The sequence below is a fragment of the Ambystoma mexicanum genome, chromosome 4p (genome assembly GCF_040938575.1).
Source record: "Ambystoma mexicanum isolate Mex_15411 chromosome 4p, UKY_AmexF1_1, whole genome shotgun sequence".
NCBI classification, from domain to species: Eukaryota; Metazoa; Chordata; class Amphibia; order Caudata; family Ambystomatidae; genus Ambystoma; species Ambystoma mexicanum.
The window spans coordinates 503,028,720-503,050,069 of NC_090927.1; the positions used below are offsets into that span (position 1 = coordinate 503,028,720).

General features: G+C 43.8%; 1 protein-coding gene across 1 annotated transcript in view; it reads right to left on the reverse strand.

Moving 5' to 3' along the window:
- The window catches only part of LOC138452841 (uncharacterized), a 317,626-nt gene that overhangs the window by 236,727 nt on the left and 59,549 nt on the right, over nucleotides 1-21,350 (reverse strand). The window lies entirely within an intron of this gene.

The window sequence follows — 21,350 nt, forward strand, 5'->3', positions numbered from 1 at the left end:
AACAGATGGGACTGGTGTAAAAATTATACCCATCTCTCTAAGTTAAAAGGGTATGAGGCAGTGTCTCACGTAGTACATCGTTATCGTAAGGTACAACCCTATTTGCTGCTATGCCCGACCCCTGAATTTAGGCAGTTTCTTTTAAAACTGCACACAATCCAACTACCTGTAATGGCTGTTCTAGGCCACCGACTGGGGGTATTCTTGGAACATAGGACATGTCGAATTTGCGGCAAACCTGGCCCATTGGAGACAGCTAAGCATGTCCTTTCCCAATGCGCTGATCTGGGGCCCTTATGTATGTGTATGCTGGGCAGATTGGTCCACTCTTATGAGGCAATTACTGCACACTCTTTTTGGAACTATTGTCTGAATTCATGCTCCATCTCAGTGCAGCTTGCCTTATTTAGGTAGGGTATAGCAGCACGTTCAGACCTTATTACCGGAATAATGATACTGTGATTCCTGCACCAGGGGGTATCTCTTTTTGGTATCTTTTGGTACCCCTTGGTGCGGTGACGTCACAGTGCCTTCAGACTTTGCCTTTCTACCTGAGTTGCCTGTATTCCTCCATTCAAATGTCTGATGAATTTGGGCATTGAGCATTGATTTGAAGCTAAATTGTACTGTATTTTATTGTATCTTAGTTTTATTTTTATTTTTAGTGTTAGTTTTATCATTATCTTATTTTATTTTATCCCATTTGGATACTGGGAATTACGTTTGTTACATTGCATTTTACTGCATTTCACACATACTGTATTTATTTTTCTGATTTGTTATATGTTAAGCATTTTATATGTTGTCTAAAGTCGAAATTATGGATCATGTCACAATAAAATATTATTATTATTATAACACACAACAGAAGTTTTCAGTTCAGGAGAATGCCATTTGATCTGGTGTCGGCTTCCTCTGTCTTCCAAAAGGTGATGGATAGATTGTTCAAAGGAATGAGTGGTGTGTTTTGTTTTCAAGGTGATGTCTTGTATCTGGAAAAGATGAAAAGGAGCATGATGCCATCTTTGGACACTTGTTGAGTATTTTGGAAGAGAGGGGTATTACCTTGAGGCAGGAGAAATGTGGTATTTGGAAGGGAGAGAATAGACTACCTGGGTCTTGAGATATCTGGATCAGGAGTGAAGCCCAAGAGTGAGATGGTAAATACAATAAAGAAAGTTGGGACTCTCAAGTCAAAGGGAGAGCTTGTATCTTTTTGAGGATGGTAGAGTTTTATCAAAAACGTGTCCATGATTTTGCTGACAAAGTGAAGGAGAAGAGGAGGTTGCTTCAAAGGGGTGTTGGCTTTAAGCGGAACAAGTTTTGTGGGGAGGAATTCTCAAGGATAAAGGAGGACATTTATTTGGCAAAGGCGCTGAAGAGTTTTGATACTAGAAGGTAAAGTATCATCACTGTGGATGCAAGTGATAATGGGCTTGGAGCAGTATTGCCAAAGTACAATGAAAACGGTTCTCAAGAGATTGTGGCACATGCCTCAATGTGTTCAGAGGGCCAGAGAAAAACTAATCTGTTTTGGAAATGGAGGGGCTAGGATGTCATTGGGCAGTTGAGAAATGTGCCATTTTTGTGTGGGGTGCTCAGTTTGTCATTAGGACGGACCATAAACCACTGAAAAGCATTTTTGAGTCTAAAGGTTTGAGTAAGGTGTCCCGAAGGGTGGCAAGCTGGGTCAACAGGATGCAAAGTCGTACGTTTAACATGGAAGTAATTTCTGGCCACGATAATGTCTTATCTGATCATTTATCAAGATTGGGTGGTCAGACAGAGGAAGATTACAAAGAGAAGGTTACTGACTTGGTTTTTGTAATCAAGGAATGGTTGGAGGTGATGAGGCATTGCTTCATGTAAAGGAATATATGGGGACAGAGTGGCCAAGAAGATTAGGACTGTCTCAGGATGAGAGGAGCTTTTGAAAAGTCTTTGAGGAGTTGAGCTTTGTGGGAGGAATATTACATCAATAGGAAGGTGTGATAGTTCCCCGATCGTTATGCAAAAAGGTTGTTGATTTGGCACATCAAGGCCACCAGGGAGTGGTATGCACCAGAGCTGTTCTCAGAAGTGAGTATTGGTGGCTGGGTTTTGACCATGAAGTGGAAAGGAGGTTGAGAGTTTGTGTTAAGTGGAGTCAGACAGGGAAGGGTGAGTGTGCCGATGGGCAGCCTTTGGTGAAAATGGAGGTGCCTAAGGGTATATGGGAAGAATTAGTCATGGATGTCCTCGGACCTGTAGATTTGGGAAGTGGTCTAGGAAACTTTGTCTTAGTTCTGGTGGACCAACTGTCTAGATGGGCGGAATATAAAGTTGTAATGGAAGCTACTGGAGAAGTGGTGGTTGGACTTTTACAGGAGATATTTTCAAGGGAAGTATTGCCTTGCAGTCTGTTGACCGACAATGGAACGTAATTTGTAGTGGTTGTTTTTCAAGCGTATGTGAATAAATGTGGTATTCAGCACAAGCAAACAGCATTACATCACCCTGAAAGTAATGGCACAGTGGAGAGAATGAATAGGTGTATTATGGAGCCTATACGGATGGCGGGTGTATGTAGAAAGGACAAGACGTTTGTGATTCAGGACAGGATCTATGCCATGGGAATGTCTACTAGCGGTGTTACTGATGTTAGTTCATTTGAGATGATGCTGGGGTGTAGTTGTGCCTCCCCGGTAGGGAAGAGCTAGAGAAACAGATTGTGTGGTGGGGGTTTTGAAAAGGAAGCTTGACCAAGAGAAAGATAAATGGTTTGAGAAAGAGTCTGAGAACAGGAGTGGAAGTAACGTCAAGGTACAGTGTGGGGACTGGGTGCCAATTAAGAATGGGGTTGTGAGGAAGAAAGGGGACGCATTATATTCAGAGCCTGTGCAGGTGGAAAAGGTTATGGATGGCAGACATGCAAACATTCGTCAGGCCCTAGGAGGGAGATTTCACGACAGCAATCGGGAGAAAGTATTTTTCCCATAGGATTGCATTGGAGTTATAATTATTTTAGGCGGGAGACAGTAAAAAATAGCCCGATTATTCATTCAAAAATCGGGAGTCTCCTGCCTAAATCGGGAGGCTTGGCATGTATAATGGATGGTGCTGTGAGACTAAGAGGGGGGCAAATTGTGAAAGCTTGGAGATGTTGAGAAAAGGAAAGGAGATATGTTTTAAAGGCTTGGGAATCCCAGGATGGAATGTAAGGATGTCATAGCTTTCAGGGTGGAACATTGGGGTAAAATGTATATGGGCAAACAAAGCTCTCTGTTCTGAGCTAATCAGTTGAGAGTAGGAGCTGAAGTGGGAGGTCGTGTTGGGGGCTTGCATACATGCCAACCCTCCCGATTTAGGCGGGAGAGTCCCAATTTTTCAGTGAAAAATATTGCTATTTTTCACGGTCTCCTGCCTAAAATAACCGTAGCCCCAATGTATTCCTATGGGAAAATGCATGTCTCCTGATTTCCTTGAGGAAATCTCCCTGCCAGGTATGTCGCAATGTTGGCATGTATGGGCTTGCTATGAAAATTCTTGAATAAAAAACAATGTCAACCTACCTGAACCATCTAGCTGTCCTCCCATTATTAATTTGTATCGCCCAACTGTTATTTGGGACTAATCCAAGGCTATATCCTAGAAAGGCGTCACCAGCTTGGATCCTAACAATATGAATAGGATTTTTTATTCTCCAATAACAGTAATGAGAGCTATATTTAATATGCTATGTTAAGTATTCCTCTATGTTGTCATTAGTCCACATGGCATCAGTATGAGTAGAACTACACTATCTCCATTAATAGTGACACCCATTTTGAATTTGACACAAGTTCACCAGATTTCGCCATATGCTTGATCTGCTTTTCACAATTAATAATAATACTAATGTCTCATAGAGTTTAGAAAAAGACAAGAATTAAAGTATCACTTCATCATGAAGAAATAGATGCAGGCACTTCATATCGCATGAGACAATATTAAACGCGAGGGTACTAAGATGGCGTCTGCTGATTAAAGCAGGGAAGAACACATATGCTGAGAGAACTTCCTCGTTCTTCACCATATGCATCCCCATGACAACCCAAAAAGAAATATATCATGTGCTTGTGTCAGGCACGCTTGTATAGTGAGGAAGAGACACTAGGAAACTGGGCTGTCCATCAGGTAGTTAAGCAAAACCAACAAGGCTTAAATCTTCTCATTATAGCTTGGAATTATTTATTGTTCGCAGAAGTACACTAACTTTGGTTGCGATGTATGATAAACTTAAATTGAGATGGTCTACAAAACCAGCGTGCAATAACGCTGTTGCACAGGTTTTAGTTCACATTATACACATTTAGATATTTTCCGCTCAACGTTAGCAGGTGTATGAGCCATGGACTGTGTACTTTGAATACTATAATTGGACAGATACCTTCACGCACTGAACAGTACCTCATGGATCCACTTCGATAACTTGATATACGCAAATGATAATAAGCTCCTTATGGATCAGTTTCTCAAATAAGAACATGCAAATGAAAATAAGCACTCATCACTTCGCACAAACATGAGTGACATAAATCAACTATGCTAGCTTCCTTAGAACCCTATATACAGGTAATTTAGCACATCGAAAGCTATGCTCTTTTATTATTTTTCGTGCAGCAGGCTAATGTTCAGAAGCAATCTACTAATCTGAAGAAATTCGGACTCTTGATACATTAACGTGGCATCTCCCAACGCATGGTTAGTACAACTTGCATTCTATTCAACACTCTTGGATATTTCATAGCGATCTTGGATGGTGGCGGTTAGAACACCTAGGTTAAAGCTAAAGGTGCACCTTCACTGTTAATAATTTGGCATGTTTAAACGTAAGCTGACAAATACCCACCGTAGGGGTTCACCTACATGGATATGCTAATACATGCTCTGGTAGCACTCGGACACAGCATGGCTATGGGGAATCAAAGGGAAAGCAACTTTTTTCACCACTGAGGTAAATCGTACATTTAAGTTTATTAAACTGACCATTAGTGATGTTCACAGAATAAGTTAATAACCTTATCTAATATTTATCTAATATTTGCTTAATCATCCATATGGTTTTCTTTTTTCCATTACAATGTGGTGTGTGATTATGTTAACAGCAGTTGTAAACTAACTGGCAGATGCCAGTAACATAAAAATCGTGTACAAATTACACACAGTACTAAAATCACTCATAAAAAATATTGTTATGGTCGGTTATGTAGAGCTATACCATTTATACTCAGCGCCCTGAAGAAGAGAAGTAGTTCTCGAAACACGTGTTGGATCAGTGAACGTCGGCTTAGACCTATTGTACTTTGGCTCCGTTTACTTTAGGCTCATAAGATTGACACATGAATCAATACATTTTGTTACCACATGAATATTTTTTTGGACAGTGTATTCTGTATGACAGACTATTTGTCACATCCACACCACCACGATAACAGGAGGTTGAGCGCATTAGAAACTTGAAGACAAAGTTAACTCCAAGAGTAAAATTGAGCAACGGATTGGGCGTTCCAGCACAATATTACCTTTATGGGTGTGGTTTAGGCTATGGGTCTTGCTAGCTTACATTTAAGGTAATTTAAAATGTTTGTTAACTCCGTAGAGTTGGTTGGACTGTACACAACATATGAACATTTAGAGATTTGTGGGTATAGATATAGATGTCCTACTGTCATTTAAAGTACTGTTTCACAGTAAAAGTATTACCTTGCATTTAAAATATAATGTAAAGATTACTTATAAACATCACAGTTATGCATTGTGTGACATACTTTGCAGTTGGTTCTCCTAGTAGTACTGAGCGTGCAGCAGAATGTCATCAAAGACACATAATAAACCCAGCAGGGATGCCATTTGCCTGCTTAGCACGAGCAGCTTCCATAAAGATGGCTGAATGTATATCTTTACAAGACAGCTTTACAGCTGTGAAACAGTGTGTACCTTTGGCACACAGTTTTTGTTCTCACCCTTCCTTTGACAGGTTTCTTGATGCTCTTGCGCATTCAGATTTACTCTTTGCCATTTTCATGATCTATTTCATGGTTGCACCTGCCACAGAACTCTGAAATGTGGGGGCGGGGAGGGAAATTACTGCTTGCTTCTGAACATCATTTTAGTGCCACTTGTGGAAACTCTGTGCTAGACTTAAACGTAGGCATGCATTAAATATAGAAAAATGATGCATCATTTTTAACCTTTACTTTTTTGAAGAAAACCCCTTCATTTTTGCAACTGTTTAAAAAAAGCATGTAGTGTATTTGTATATAAAAGTGATTGCTTAACATAGTGTATATGTAAATTGATTAGAAAGAACCCCAGAGATAATGTGAAGTGGCACCAATAAAACCAATGAAGTTCTGGCTGTTTTGCATATTAAAGAGCCTTTTGGGAAGATAAGAATCCCCAAAGAGCTTTATATCTGTCATATATGTCTGTGAGAGTTGTATGAAAACAGGGGTGCCTCGAAAGGCACTGAGAATTGATTATCCCTCACTACTTCGGCTCTAGGAAGGGATTGAACAGTTATGGTCACACACAATCCAACATACAACAAGATATTTACAGATAATCAACAGTGCATGGTATTCATAAATCACAGAAAACCAAAATTAGCCCAAAACACAAAGGACAAGATTGAAATATAATTTAAATCATATAAATGTTAAAAAAGGCTAAAAAACAGTTCATACATCAATGTATCCAAAGAAAGAACAGAAGAAGCTGTGTCTAGTTATTACAACTAAAAAAAGGAGAAGGCATAGGAAAAGAAAAAGAAAGGAATGGGTAAATCAATACACCTTATAATCCTAAAAATTATTGCATAAAACGCCTAAGTTTAGACATTGTTTGAGATGTAAGGTGTCGACATGTTTCGGCCAAAAGATGGATTGGACATTATCTCAAGTGTCCATACATAAGTCGGTACTGCGGCCATCTTCAGGACAGATGATTTCTTCACAAAAGGCCCTATGAACGATGTAAATAGGACATCATAAATCTACAAAAATGTATACATAATTGATTAACTTGTGAGTCAAGAAATCAAACCACAAAACCCAAAGCTATTTAACAAGTTCATTTTTACAGCAGATGTGCCTTTAGGTTATATCAGCAAAATATGACACTGTTCTATTATAGACAAACGAATGGAAACCAATATACTAATAATATGTTGGTTATCTTCTAAAAGATGAGGTCAAAGAAAACAATTTCAAAATCAAACAAACAAATGACATGACAAAAGGTGACACATAATAACGTTCAATCTCTTACTTGTTATCACTAGGTCGAGTGTGCTAAATAACGGTGCAAGAATCAGCCGTTTTGCAATGTGCAAAGCTTACATCTAGAAACACGTTGGTAGCAAAGAACATAAATTCTCTGGCAAAAAGCTCCTTAACCTATTCATAACGGAGAATTCAATTTTCATTTTATTTTTGGGTACAAAGAAGTTGTTTGAAAAAACTTAAAGGTTGGTTAATTGGTTCAATAATATATTTGAGTAGTCCACATTAATTATACCAGGTTCATGCATCACCCTAAGTGTTGGGCAAGCTCGGAATACATCAAGGTACAAAGGACAAGTTACAAAGATAAATATCCTAAGGAAAACTTACTAATAGTTTTGAGGAATCAGCGCTATTTGATGAGTGCTGGTAGTTTATTTCTGCATGTGCTGCAAAACCAGGCGCAGATACGAAGGATAGGGGGCCCAGCAATGCTGTTCTGTTGCAGATAACGATGCGATTGTTCCCTAAATGGAGTGAATACAATAGAACAACAGGTGGAGTAAGCAAAAGAAAACGCGTCATGTGCACAGAGAATTAAGGATTACATAGAAAACCCTCCATCTAAAGAGCCTCAGTGTAAGTACCTTAGGGAGCTGAGTTTCTGTTTCAGAGAAAGATACGGTAGCTCCTAGCGTTTTTCGTGGTGTTCATTAGAAAGGCAGGCTGAATCGAAAAAGGACGCGGCAGCAAAAGCTCGCCGTGCAAAATGCCAGTATAATTTGCCGAGGGTAAGTTCAAGAATGATGTGTCTTCACTTATTGTAAACACAAGTGAAAGAGAAATGGTTTGTTCAAGGATCTAAGCAAAGAAGACCACAAACGCAAAAGAAACGGATCCAGGCGGAGGAAAGGAGCTTACCTCTATGACACGGGAGCGTGAGAGACATCGTCTGGTGCGACTACCAGCTCCACTCCGGTTGGAAGAGGACGGAGATAAACCCGGTATAAATGCGTATTGGCATTCGGGCGTGAGCCCTGCGTCAAGGGGCCTTAGAATCACGTGATTTTCTGGTCAACCGCAGAGCTTTTTTTCTTAAAGGTATATGACACAGTATTGTGAATATATAGTACGACTGGGGTATTAATATTGCCAAAACCAAGTTGCTGCATGTTCACCTGGGGCAAAATTACATATGTAGTCTAAAATATCCATATGAAGAGTATAAGTTTCGTAACACAGACGCAAATGTTGTCTTAAAGCACAAGACACAAGAAGGAGACCAAATGCCAGATCGCTATGTAATGTGAGGGTCTCACGAAATGAGATGAACACAATATTATGAAATGTATGACTAAATAGCTATGTTATGCCTGGGTAATTAGCATAGTGTACTCACTAGTGTCCGTTGCTGAAGACGTGTAGCGGCAGATTCCTACAGAGACTATAGAGAAAGATGGTACTGCTGGTGTCAAAACAGATATATTATACAAGAACGGAACTCATGAAAGCCAGCTGTTCCATTCGACCGAAGAGTTCAAGCCTTGATTTACTGTATTAAGATTATAAATCCATCTTTGTTCTGCTAAACTTAGTGATAGATCTCTGTTGCCACCTCTAAAAGGAGGTATTTTTTGAATTACAAACCACTGAAGATCTGTGTACTTATGGTTGGCTGTTATATAATGCGCAACAAGTGGTTTTTTATCGGTCTGGTTTTTAAGACAAGACCTATGCTCACATATTCTTTGTCTTATCGCTCTGCTTGTTTTGACTATGTATAATAAGTTACACGGGCATTTTATACCATAAATCAACTAGTCCGAGGCACAGTTAGAAAAAGAACGAAGGTTCCATGTTCTGCCATTAAGTTCTAGTGTTGTACAGTTAGTGGTTAAAGGACAAACTGAGCAATGGCCACATTTGTAATGACCGAGAACTGGTGGGAGGTTCCAAAGTGTGGTTTGTTTGAAAGAAGTTTATTCTTTCGGGGAAGTGTGAACCAGGATGTAACTAAAATTCTTCTGGCGTTTGAAGGCAAACCTTGGTTGTGCCGGACAAAAATCTTCAGTGGACAGAATATGCCACTGTTTTTTTATGGTTCTGCGTAAAGCATTGCTGATTGGGCTAAAGGTACTTACGCCTGTGATTCTTTCCTCAACAGTTTTTGGCTCTGGATGGAGGCATCTATCCCTATTCGCATGTTTGGCTCTCTTATAAGCTCTGTTGATACATTTCTTGGGATAACCGCAGGTAATAAGCCGTTGTTTGAGGTCTTTACCTTCTCGGATAAAATCTCCGAACTCAGAGCAGTTTCTCCTAACTCTGAGAAATTGGCCAACCGGTAGATTTTCATAATCATAATCAACTTAATGTGTTGATTATGATTATTCAACCACTCCAGAAAGGAGTGTAAAAGAGTAGGGTGTTCTGTGATTTATGAATACAATACCATGCACTGTTGATTGTCTGTAAATATCTTGTTGTATGTTGGATTGTGTGTGACCATAACTGTTCAATCCCTTCCTAGAGCCGAAGTAGTGAGGGGGTAATCAATTCTCAATGCCTTTCGAGGCACCCCTGTTTTCATACGTTTACTCATCCCTTTTTGAGAATTGGTCCCTCGTAAACAAAAAATTTGGGGATTTGGCCTGATTTTTCTATTACCTGTGAGAGTTGTATGACAGAATCACTAAATACCTAAAGCATGCTGAGTTTGGTACGCATTTCCTTTTTTTCTTATTTATTTTTTTAAACAGACGTCACCCAACATTAAAGCTTCTGTAAATATCAAGCATATATACAAGTTTGGCCATCAAAGGTGGTCATTACAACCTTGGTGCTAAGTGCACCAACTTTACCACCATGGTGTAAACTATGTTTACACCATGGTGGATGGCGGATTTACCGCCCCATTCCAAGGTGAGTGGGGCGGTAAATCCCCATTTCCCATTTTCCCTTCCCCATTCCCATTTTTGCCCCATAGGGCATAATGGGAGTGGGGAAGGCGCTAATTACGCCGCCGTAAATTACGGCAGCGTAATTAGCACCATGGCGGGTTAGCGCCATGGACTTTAACGCCTGCCAAAAGCAGGCGTTAAAGTGGGAATCCGGCGTTAAGGGTTAACGCCATCGTTAACCCTTAACGCCGGGGTTGTAATGACCTCCAAAGACTTTAGCTGTCAGAGTGGAATGACTGCTAACAGCTCAGATTTATTCACAGTGTTGTGGATCAGCCCGATTTAGAAAAACAAAATTGTCTGAATATTTGACAAGCAATAAAATGCCGCTCCTCTGGCAATCTGCTGCCCCAGGCCTGGGCCTAGTCGGCCTTGTTATAAAATACGCAGGAGAAGGGAAAGGCAAGTGTTAGGGAGAATTCTCTGTTAAGGCTAATTTCCCAAACCTAGTCCCCCAGCAGCTTTGCTGGATTTTTGGGGTTTATTTTTTTATCCTGCTAAGAGTGAGACTCTTTTTTTCCCATTCTTAGGCATGATTTGAGAATGTCCTTTGACTATGTAATGTGTTTTATGGGCTATGGTGTCTTTTACTCCATAGGGCTGCATGTGTTTTTGGTATATGTGTTACACAGCACCCTCAGTGCAGTAACACAGGGGTGTCATAGTGACCCCCAAACATAGACTCCATACCCTGGGACTGACTACTGTCTCCCAGGGCATGTAAAGTCACCATTGGCTTTACTAGTCTTAAATTGTGAACAGAACCAGTACAAACCATCATATCGTGGAAGTACTGGTAGGGGTAATTCGATTGCCCCTGGGTCTGTTTTACAAGGGGGCACTGTCCAGTCCCCCGTTGTCGAGTTTCTGGCTGGTAGCAGTGGATACCACGCAAAATATTCCACCGGAATATTTCCTATGGGAATTTCCCATTCATTTTAAACGCACCACTTTTTGGTGCAATGTTAAAGATACCGCTGGGTTATTTATTTAATATTTATTCCCCGGTTGGGTCTTTTTGCCAGGACTCGGTTTTAAAATGGCATTTGTGTTCCCCTCTGAAACTCTAACCCAAGTCGAGCCCTTTGTTCCACTTTTTGGCAGGCTTCTCCACCGAAGCCCTCCAAATGGTGCCACTCTGTCTGGGATCAACAGGATATGTGGGAGGGGGATTAGGCACCCTGGACTGAGTTGCCCTGGCAACCCCAATTCCCATTGAGCCTTATGGGGGCTCGAATGGGAATGGGGATGGGTGTACATTGAATGAGGAATTACCGGGTCCTCCAAGGTTGGAATGGCCCGGTAATTCCTCATTCAAGGAACCCGGACCAGAGTTTGGAGGCCATGGCTACCTCCAATCTCGTAATGAGGCCCAATATCTTTAAGGAGCCAAGGGATCTTTCCCCAAGCTGTAAGTTCTAATGCACAATCAACAAAGTTCCAAAGGGACTCAGGGATCTTCACCAAGCTTCAAATCATAGTTTATTTTAAAAACAATTTTATTAGTTTCAAACAAACAGGCCCACACTGTATCCAATATAATCTTGAACCCCCTTCTCCGCTACTTTCTGCCCCACTTCGCTCCAGAAGCGTTCAATGACCGGGCATGACCAAAACATATGCACCATACCCGCTTTCCCCTCATCACAGTTAGGGCATGCTTGCCGTCCTGCATTTTCAAACCTCAATATCCTCTGGGGTGTCATATACGCCCTATGCGTAATATACAGTTGTATCTGTTTTAATCTCGCATTCCTCGATACCTTCTTAGGGTACCCCTGAACCCGTTCCCACAACCCGTCCTCCATCGGGGCTCCCACTTCCGCTTCCCAATCTTGTCTCAATTGTGTGACCTCCTTCCCTACCTTAGACATCATTATCTTGTAAATTCTAGATAGCTCATGTCCCCCCTCCGCTATGTTGTATATTATGTCTATGGTAGCATCTGGCTCTTCCTCCAATATAACTTCGGGCCACATTCTCTTAATTTTCTGCACCATTCTATAATACGTAATATATTGGCCTGTGTGTAACCCAATTAACTCCCTCAGCCCCTCAAAGTCTATTATAGATCCCTCTCGACAGATATCTCCCATTGTCGCCAACCCAACCGGTTCCCAGTGGTTCCTAATTATCACCCTTAGTTGTTCCTCACCTCCTGTTAATGCAACTAGTGGTACCTGCGGTGAGCATGGAGACAGGTTCTCCATCATCTGGCATGCCCTACACCACATCTTCTACCCCAGTATCATCATCTTGGGACTCCCTTTCATTTCCGCCTTGGATAACCACATCATCTCTTTCAAGTAAAATGGAGCACAATCTTATCCAAACAGCCTGGATTTGGAGGTCCCTTTGTCAGAGAGCCATTTGGCAACATAATGTAGTTGGCTCGCTACATAATAAACCTCATAGTTAGGCAGTTTTATCCCCCCTTTCTCGTAAAAATTCTGTAGCTTCCATAGCGCCACTCTGTGTCGCGTGCCATGCCACAGGGAATCCCTGCACATACTGTTCACATTTGGTGAAGAACATCTTGGATATTAGGTATGGTATATTTCCAAAATAACGCAGGAGCCTAGGTAGGACCACCATCTTCAGCATTGCCCCACGTCCCATCACTGCTAAGGGCAAATTCACCCAGAATCGCATGCTGTTTTAAATTTTTGTAATGGCCACCTCCGTGTTGCGCCTATGCTCTTCTTCCACTGTATGGTATATATCTATCCCTAAATACCAAAATGTACTAACCGCCCATGGTATCTGTAATACCGGTAACTGCTCCAATAGAATCCCTTTGTATCCACCCAATGGGAACATGCTGAACTTCTGAGGGTTCACCGCTATACCAGACAACCCCGCATATATCTCCATCACTTCTGAAATATATTGGATATTTTCTTCCGGGTGCCGCAAGTACAGCAGCATATCATCTGCATATAGGGAGATCAGATGTCATTCCCCTTTCACCTCAATGCCTATAATATTATTGCTGTCTCAGGTATATTGCTAGGGGTTCCAGGGCCAATATATAGAGCATTGGAAACCACGGACATCCTTGTCTAGTACCCCTGCAAAGCTGCCATCTTTCCGATATCACTGTTCCCGTTTTGACTCTAGCCAGCAGTTCACTATACACTATTTTCACCCACCGTACATATCCAGGCCCCAACCCATAGCACTCCAGGGCCGTCAGCAGCCATGGCATTGACCGAATCAAAGGCCTTTATTGCGTCCAAGGACACAATTGCCATTTCACCTTTGTTTTCCTTCCCAAACTCAATAACTCGTTGGAGTCGTCTATGATGGTTAGATATATTCCTGTTTGGGACATAACCCGTCTGATCGGGGTGTATTAGTTTACTAATAACCCTCTTCAGTCTGTTTGCCAAAACAGCCGTCAGTATCTTGCTGTCTTGATTCAACATCGACAAGGGTCTACAGGAGCCGCAGCTATGCCCAGGCTTGTTAGGTTTGGGAAGTGTTATTATAATCGCTTCTCTAAGTGACTCTGGCAATCTTCCCAGCTCAAACGCTTCATTTAGCATTTCTAACAGAGGGGGAAGCACCTCTTCCTTATATACTTTATAAAATTCACTTGGGAATCCATCTGCCCCAGGGGTCTTACTAGTGGGCAACTGTCTCACCACTTCCCCTTGCTCCTCCAAGGTAATCGGTGTGTCTAGCTCCTCTCTCTCCTCCGCACTTATCTTTGGCAATCCTATATCCTCCAATGTTCAATTATCGCCGCGCAACTACTCTTACCATCGTCTCCATATAATAACCTATAATAGTCTGCAAACTCCTGGTTGACTCCCTCTTGAGTGTCTGCTACACTGCCATCTTCCCTTGTTATTGTTTCAATCATGGATCTAGGAGTTTCGCTCTTATATAGCCACGCCAAGAGCCTTCCTGGTTTATCTCCTCCCGCATGCTGTCTCTCTACATATTTTTTATAGTTGAGGTTACATAATATATCCCAGTACTCTGCACATTTCTGCTGCAGCGTGAGTATCAATTCCATTTCCTCCTTAGTCCCACTTCCACCTCTCAATGCCTTTTCTAGTTTGTCTTCCGTTTCCCGTAGGTCAGCCAGAATCCCACCTTGCAGACCTTTGGATTTTGCTATGGCTACCCCTCTCATCACCACCTTAAAGGCTTCCCACAGTGTTCCTGCTGAGTCCAGACTACCAGTATTTGTCTCAAAATAGTTTATAATCTCCTCCCTCATATCTTCCCTAAAAAAGGGGTCTCTCAGTGCCTCCGCCCGTAGGCGCCTTGTCGGAATCCTTGCTCTCGGGGGGCAGTATTGCCATCTGAGGATCAGAGGCGAGTGGTCCGAAAGGAGCCTTGCTTTATACTCTATTTCTGTAATCTCTGTTATTACCTCAGGCGTAGTAAAGACATAGTCCAGCCTCATGTGTAACTGCTGCAGTGCAGAATAATGCGAATATTGCCTTTCCTGGGGGTGTCTCATTCTCCATGCATCTTCTAAACCAAAATCACCCAGCAAAGTCTGCAGCGCTTTAGAAGCTAGGGCGGGTCTATCCATCTTCCCATCCGATCTATCTACCCTTGGGTTAAGTACACAGTTAAAGTCCCCTCCCCAAATCAACGCGCTCCCCATACACATGCTAAGATTAGTACACAATGTTCTGATGTACGCCGCTGTGTTCTGGTTCGTGACGTACGGATTTACAATGCTTATCTCCCTATTTTCCACCAATCCCCTCAGTCTAGCCATCATCCCATCCGCCTCAGCTATCTCCTGCAGCCACTGAAATGGGACATGCGGCACCACCCAGGTAAGCACTCCTCTAGCGTAAGCAGAATATGATGAGCCCACCACAACTCCCTTCCATTTTTTAGCAATCATATCCATCTTCTCCTGTGTCAGGTGAGTCTCCTGCAGCAGTGCAATGTCTATCTTTTGCCTACGCAGGTACAGCATTACTTTGTTCCTCTTTTAATAACTATTGAGCCCCCTAACATTCCAGGTAATTATTTTAAGGTCCCCCATGGCCTATTAGAGTTCCTCTCCGCCCCCCACCGATGCAGTCTAAATCTAAGTTCCATCTCATTCTATATAGGCTTGTTCCCCAGTTTAAACTCCCCTTAACCAAAAACACACCAAACTCCCCGATAACCCCCCTCCCACCTCCCTTCCCATCCCCAACATCACCCCCCCAACTGTTGCCCAGCTCCATCCATGGATCTCAGGTACGCCTGCATCTAGCTCTTTCTTGCAATAGCCTGTACTCGCAGCTCAGCAGGGTGAGGTCGCCCTAATGGCTATCCTACGACTGCTACTACTACTACTAGGGGTGTAGGGTGCCTTCGTCCTGCCGCTCCTGTTCGCTTTAATTCAACCACACATTGCTTCTCAATTTACTTATGTACTCAATCTTCTATATTCTAGTCCTTTAAGTTCAACAAAGTCACAGATATCCCTGCCAAATATCAGCATTACTCGTTCGCACCCCTTTATCTTATCACTATCATAGTCTCTATTGGGGTACCCGCACTGCGTCATTTCAATATGCATATAATATCCCAATCACTTATCTGCTCCTCCTGGGCCTTCTCCGCGTCTCGTTCCGGGCAACCTTGTAGATCCAGCCATGCCGCTGCTTCTTCTGGGGTCTCAAAAAAGAACATTCTGCTTTTGTGCAACACTTTCAGTTTCACGGGGTACAGGAGCATGTATTTGATTCCAGCCATGCGTAACCTCCTCTTGATTGCCATATAGCTGTACCGTTGCCTCTGGACCAACATTGTGTAGTCAGGATACGCTGTGATGGTGTTCGAGGCCCTTTTGAGCGTTCCTCCTTCACGAAAGAACTCCAAAATCTTCTCGCAATCTTTATAGTTCAGTATCTTTGCGATTATCGCACGAGGGGGGCCCCAGGCTCTGGTTTCCTCATGAAGGCTCTATGTGCTCGCTCCACCGTGAATCCCTGCGAGAGTTTGTTGGCCCCAATTTCTTGCAGGATCAAGTTCTCCACATAGTCTGTAGGGTCTTGGCCTTCCTCCCCCTCCGGTAGTCCGACCACGCGGATATTGTTCCTTCTTGCCCTCCCTTCAGCTTCCTCCACACGGTTCTCCAGGTTAGCCACCTGTTGCTTCAGTATGTGAACCTCCTTTGTATTGCTGGTGCTAGTGTCTGTGTTGGTTTTCACCGCACTCTCCAGGCTGCTCGTTCTCTCTGCCAGCGTCCTAACATCTTGTCGCAGCAGGGTGACTTCTATGCCTACTGCGTCAATTTTGGCCTCCAAGGATGTTCACAGGTTTGCCATCGCTATCCCCCACGAGTCACTCAGCTCAGTTATAGCCACCAGTATCTGGTGGTTTTCACCGCTAAGGCGCTCTCCGCAGGCACCATCGCGCCAATGTGCGTTGTCGCCGCAGGAGACTGCTGCGTCTTGGCAAATGCAAATGCTTCCATGGTGGATTGTTTGTTTTTGCTCTTGCTCACGGTTCCTCGCCCCGCCATCTCTCATTTATGTGTCTGAGGTTACTTGGTCTATGGCGTATCAATCCTGCTTCTCTGTCGTGATGCAACACCAGTGTGTCACTCCAGGCCCAGGGCAGTTTTCCTTGAGGAGCCCCTGTATAGGTTTGTGTTTGTTAAGCTGTGTCTTCGGGTGGGTTGTGTCCTCCCACGTTTCCAATTATCTTACTGCTTCCTGGAGACTACTTTCTACTACCAGCATGACCACCCATCTCTTGGGTTCCCTGTGCTCCTCATGCCACTGCTTATTTCCGCTGTGGTCCTTCCTGTGTCTGTCATGATCTCTGCTTCCAAAAGGTCAGGGTTTTCCCAACTCCCTTGGAAGCAGATCCATAACCCAGGTTCCGAGTGCCAACCAGTCCCAATTGGGACCTTTTGGACCCAGTCCTGGCGCCAGTGGCACCAGGCTCATAAATATGCCCAGTCCCAGCGCTGGAAGCGCCGGGCTCATAATGCTTGGGTGGACTTACCTGCAGCAGACCATGCTGCTTACTTGCCTGCCAGTTGAGTCTCTGATCCTCTTCTGTTTGGAACTACTTTTCCTGTTGGGTGGGGCAGGAGCCACTCCCTAGATTCAGAACACTGGAACTCTTCTGGAAAGCAGGAACTCTTTTCTTACCTAGGCGTGGCTGTGGAAGGAGACACCTAAGCACTACAGGAGGCTATTTAAACCACACCCAATGGATGAATCTTGCTTTGCGTTATTCTGCATCCTCAGCAGCAGAACGCTCATCGTGTCTTCTGCATCTGATCCTGGGCCTAAGGAAAAAGGCTTACCATCCTGAATCCAGTCTTCAGCAACACCTATAAAGACAAGAAAGAACAGGTTAGCATTACGGTCTTCAGTGACAGCTCTTCACTTACCTGGTCCATCGGCTGTCACCAACGCCTCGCGCTGCATTCCGGCATCTGAAAGACAAAGGCTTACCTACTCTTCGTGCGCTCCGGAGGTCTTCACACTGCATTCCGGCATCTGAAAGACAAAAGCTTACCAACTCTTTGCACGCTCCGGAGGCCTTCGGCGCTGCATCCCGCATCTGAAAGACAAAACAAGGTGCGTTTAAAGACATTGGGGAACTTTAATACTCACGTGCCATTACTCCTTTCCACATCTAACCCAGTGGGTATTCCGGCACTCTGCAGCCGCCCCGAACTTGTACCTGCAAAATAAAAAGACAGTTAGAGCGCATTGTGAAGCAGGCAACAAGCGCTTACTTACGTGCTTCCAGGCGCTTCTATTCATCACACGGGCTCCATCTTCAACTCACTTCAGCCCGCCATCCGCCATCGCCGGAACCCTGCAAAACAAGAGACATCATTACTAAAGACTTTAAATACATTAGAATTACTCGAAACTTACCGTTCGTGCAGTAAACGACGGACAGCAGTCCTCTGAAGTCAAGAGGCCTGCTCCCCTTATCCAGTGAAGAAACTGGTTACAGCACCCTGCCTCGAGGCAGATGGAGAGCACGGCGTTCACTTACCTAAGGTGAGACCGTTAACCTTTGGGGTTCTACAGGAGAAGAGAAAGGGAAGAAGAGAGAGACATTCAATAACCCAGTTCATTAATCCCACATTTTCTATCTGCAGACAACTTACCCTTCGAGCCAGACATACAGTGCACAGAGGTCCAGCCCAAAGAGCCAGCCGTGTGTTACACATCACCTTTGAAGATACGGTATACGCCCAGTCAAGACCGGCGCCTCTACGGGAATCAGGTGAGCGTTACAGAACGCAAAGCCACCCACCAAAACTCCCGTCCAGGCGCTATGGAAACCTCGGATACCGACCAGCTAGCCCAGTTACTTGGGGAACTAAGGGCAGAAGTGCATGCAGCCCGTCAGGAAACGAACGCTCTAAGAAGGGAACTGATTATTTCTAAGGAGCGAACAGATGATCTCGCTAGACAATTGCTACAGTCACAAGCCGGACAGACCCCGTTACCCGCATCTGGGGGAAATCTTCCTTCTACATCCTCTATGAATCCAGTGCGGATCAACCTACCTGGGAATGTACCTCTGGCTCCGCCCGAACGATTTTCTGGTGACCCAAAGAGGTTTGCAGTATTTATCAATCAGTGCGGGTTGCATTTCTTATGCCGGCCAGCAGCCTTTCCAACTGATCAAGCTAAAGTAGCTTTCGTGCTTTCGTACCTTAGTGGCAATGCGGCAGACTGGTCGATCCCTCTAGTAAATCAAGATGATCCGGTCCTCCATGATTTTCAAGCTTTTCAGCTCAGTATGGAAAAACTGTTCGCAAGACATTCACAGGGGCAGGCCTTGGACAATGAGCTTCTTTCGTTGCGACAAGGTAATCAAGACCTTTTGGCTTATATTTCGTCTTTCAACAGACTGATAGTGGAAACTCACTGGCCTGAGGACAAAAGGATTACGCTATTTTATAGAGGTCTACGCGGAGAGCTCCAAGATGTGTTAGCCCAAGTAGTGAATCCCCCACAAGATTGTTCGGACTATATAGACTTAGTCGTTCAAATAGATCACAGACTGCAGAACAGGAAGGCCGATCGTTCCAAGTTTGATGCTCGAGTATTTTCCAAACCGCCAACTCCTTCCAAAGGTGTAGACTCCGGGCAACCCATGCAAATAGGGGGTCTGAAAGGTCCTCTAACACAAAAGGAGCGGGAAAGGAGAAAACAGTTGCAATTATGCCTCTATTGCGGAAACTCAGGGCACTTTCTTCGAGACTGTCCGGTGAAACCTGCCAAGAAGGCAGTAGGAGCTGCAGTTACCAAAGTTACAAACTCTGAGCAGGGAAACGACCTCGCCCGACAAGAATAGAGGTCCTCTTGCCGAGCGTGAAAACCAGTTCCGTGACCTCGCATTTCGTGATACCTATGGTCCTCATTAGCCCTGATAATCCGGATCGATTACATGCAATTGAAGCTTACGTCGACAGTGGTGCCATCGGCAATTATGTGGATCATGAAATGGTTTTGAGGATGAATCTAACTCTTTGTCCCAAGGCTGTAAAGGACGTCATTACTACGGTGGATGGTACGGAGATAGCCTCTGGGCCAGTAACGCATACCACTCAAGAAGTGACGCTAGTAAGTCAAGATGGACACCATGAGAAGATCGTGTTCGATGTGATCAAGGCCCCTCAGTTTCAGATTATTCTAGGAATACCTTGGTTAGAGAAACACAATCCTCTGATCGATTGGCGAGCAAGAGCGGTCCAGTTTCCAGAATGTGTCTCTACTTGTCACCCTCCACCTGGTGTTGCACTGGCAGCAATTTCTTCAGAGACTCCCCAGTTACCTCCCGAATACCTAGAATACCAAGATGTTTTTCCGGAAGGATCAGGCTAACTCTCTACCTCCTCATAGGTTTTATGACTGCCAGATCGACCTGATACCTGGATCTACTCCTCCTTGTAGTAGAATTTATGCCCTCACCGAGCCTGAGAACCTTCACCTTCGACAATACCTGGATCAATACCTGGCAAATGGGTTTATTCGTCCTTCCAAGTCCCCTGCTTCTTCAAAAAAAGGAAGGAGACCTTAGAACTTGTATAGATTATCGATCCCTGAACCAGATCACCGTTAAGAATAGATATCCGTTACCTTTGATCCCTGAACTCCTGGACCAAGTCAGAAAAGCATGCATATATACAAAGCTGGATCTTAGAGGAGCTTACCACTTGGTACGAGTAAAAGAGGGCGATGAATGGAAGACGGCCTTCCGGACCAAGTATGGACTATTTGAATATCAGGTCATGCCCTTCGGACTTTGTAATGCCCCGGCCGCCTTTCAATATTTTATGAACGATGTCCTCAGAGAGCTCATAGATGTGTGTGTTGTTGTTTACATTGACGACATCCTCGTTTATTCTTCATCGGAATCTGAACATCGGAAACACGTGAAAATGGTCCTCGAAAGATTGCGTCAACACAAACATTTCGCTAAATTGGAAAAATGTGTTTTCAACGTGACTGAAGTTGAATTCTTGGGATTCATATTATCACCTGGCGGAGTGCGTATGGATTCAAAGAAGGTCGATGCAGTTCTCAAATGGCCATCACCATCCTCCGTAAAAGGTGTGCAAAGCATGTTAGGCTTCGCTAACTTTTACCGCAGGTTTATCCCCGAATTCTCTCGAATAGTCCAGCCCATCACTGCCTTGTTAAAGAAAAACAAACGTTTTGAATGGTCTACCGAGGCGGAACAAGCTTTCCAGGATTTGAAGACTAAATTTATCTCTGCACCAATCTTAAAACACCCTCGCCCCGAACTCCCCTACATCGTGGAAACTGATGCTTCAAGCCTTGCCATGGGGGCAGTTCTATCACAAAAGGACCCGGTAACCAATCAGTTGCATCCCGTGGCATTTTGGTCCCGCAAATTCTCGCCTCCTGAAATCAATTACACGATTACTGACAAGGAACTTCTGGCTATCAAGTCTGCCTTTAAGGCTTGGCGGCATTATCTGCTGGGGGCCCGACACACCGTTACTGTGATTACGGATCACCGAAACCTGCAATATTTGAAAACCGCAAAAGCCCAATCCTCTAGACAACTCCGTTGGGCATTATTCTTTGCCGAGTTTGACTTCATAATTACCTATCGACCTGGTACAAAAAACGGTAAAGCTGATGCCCTTTCTCGGATGGGAGTG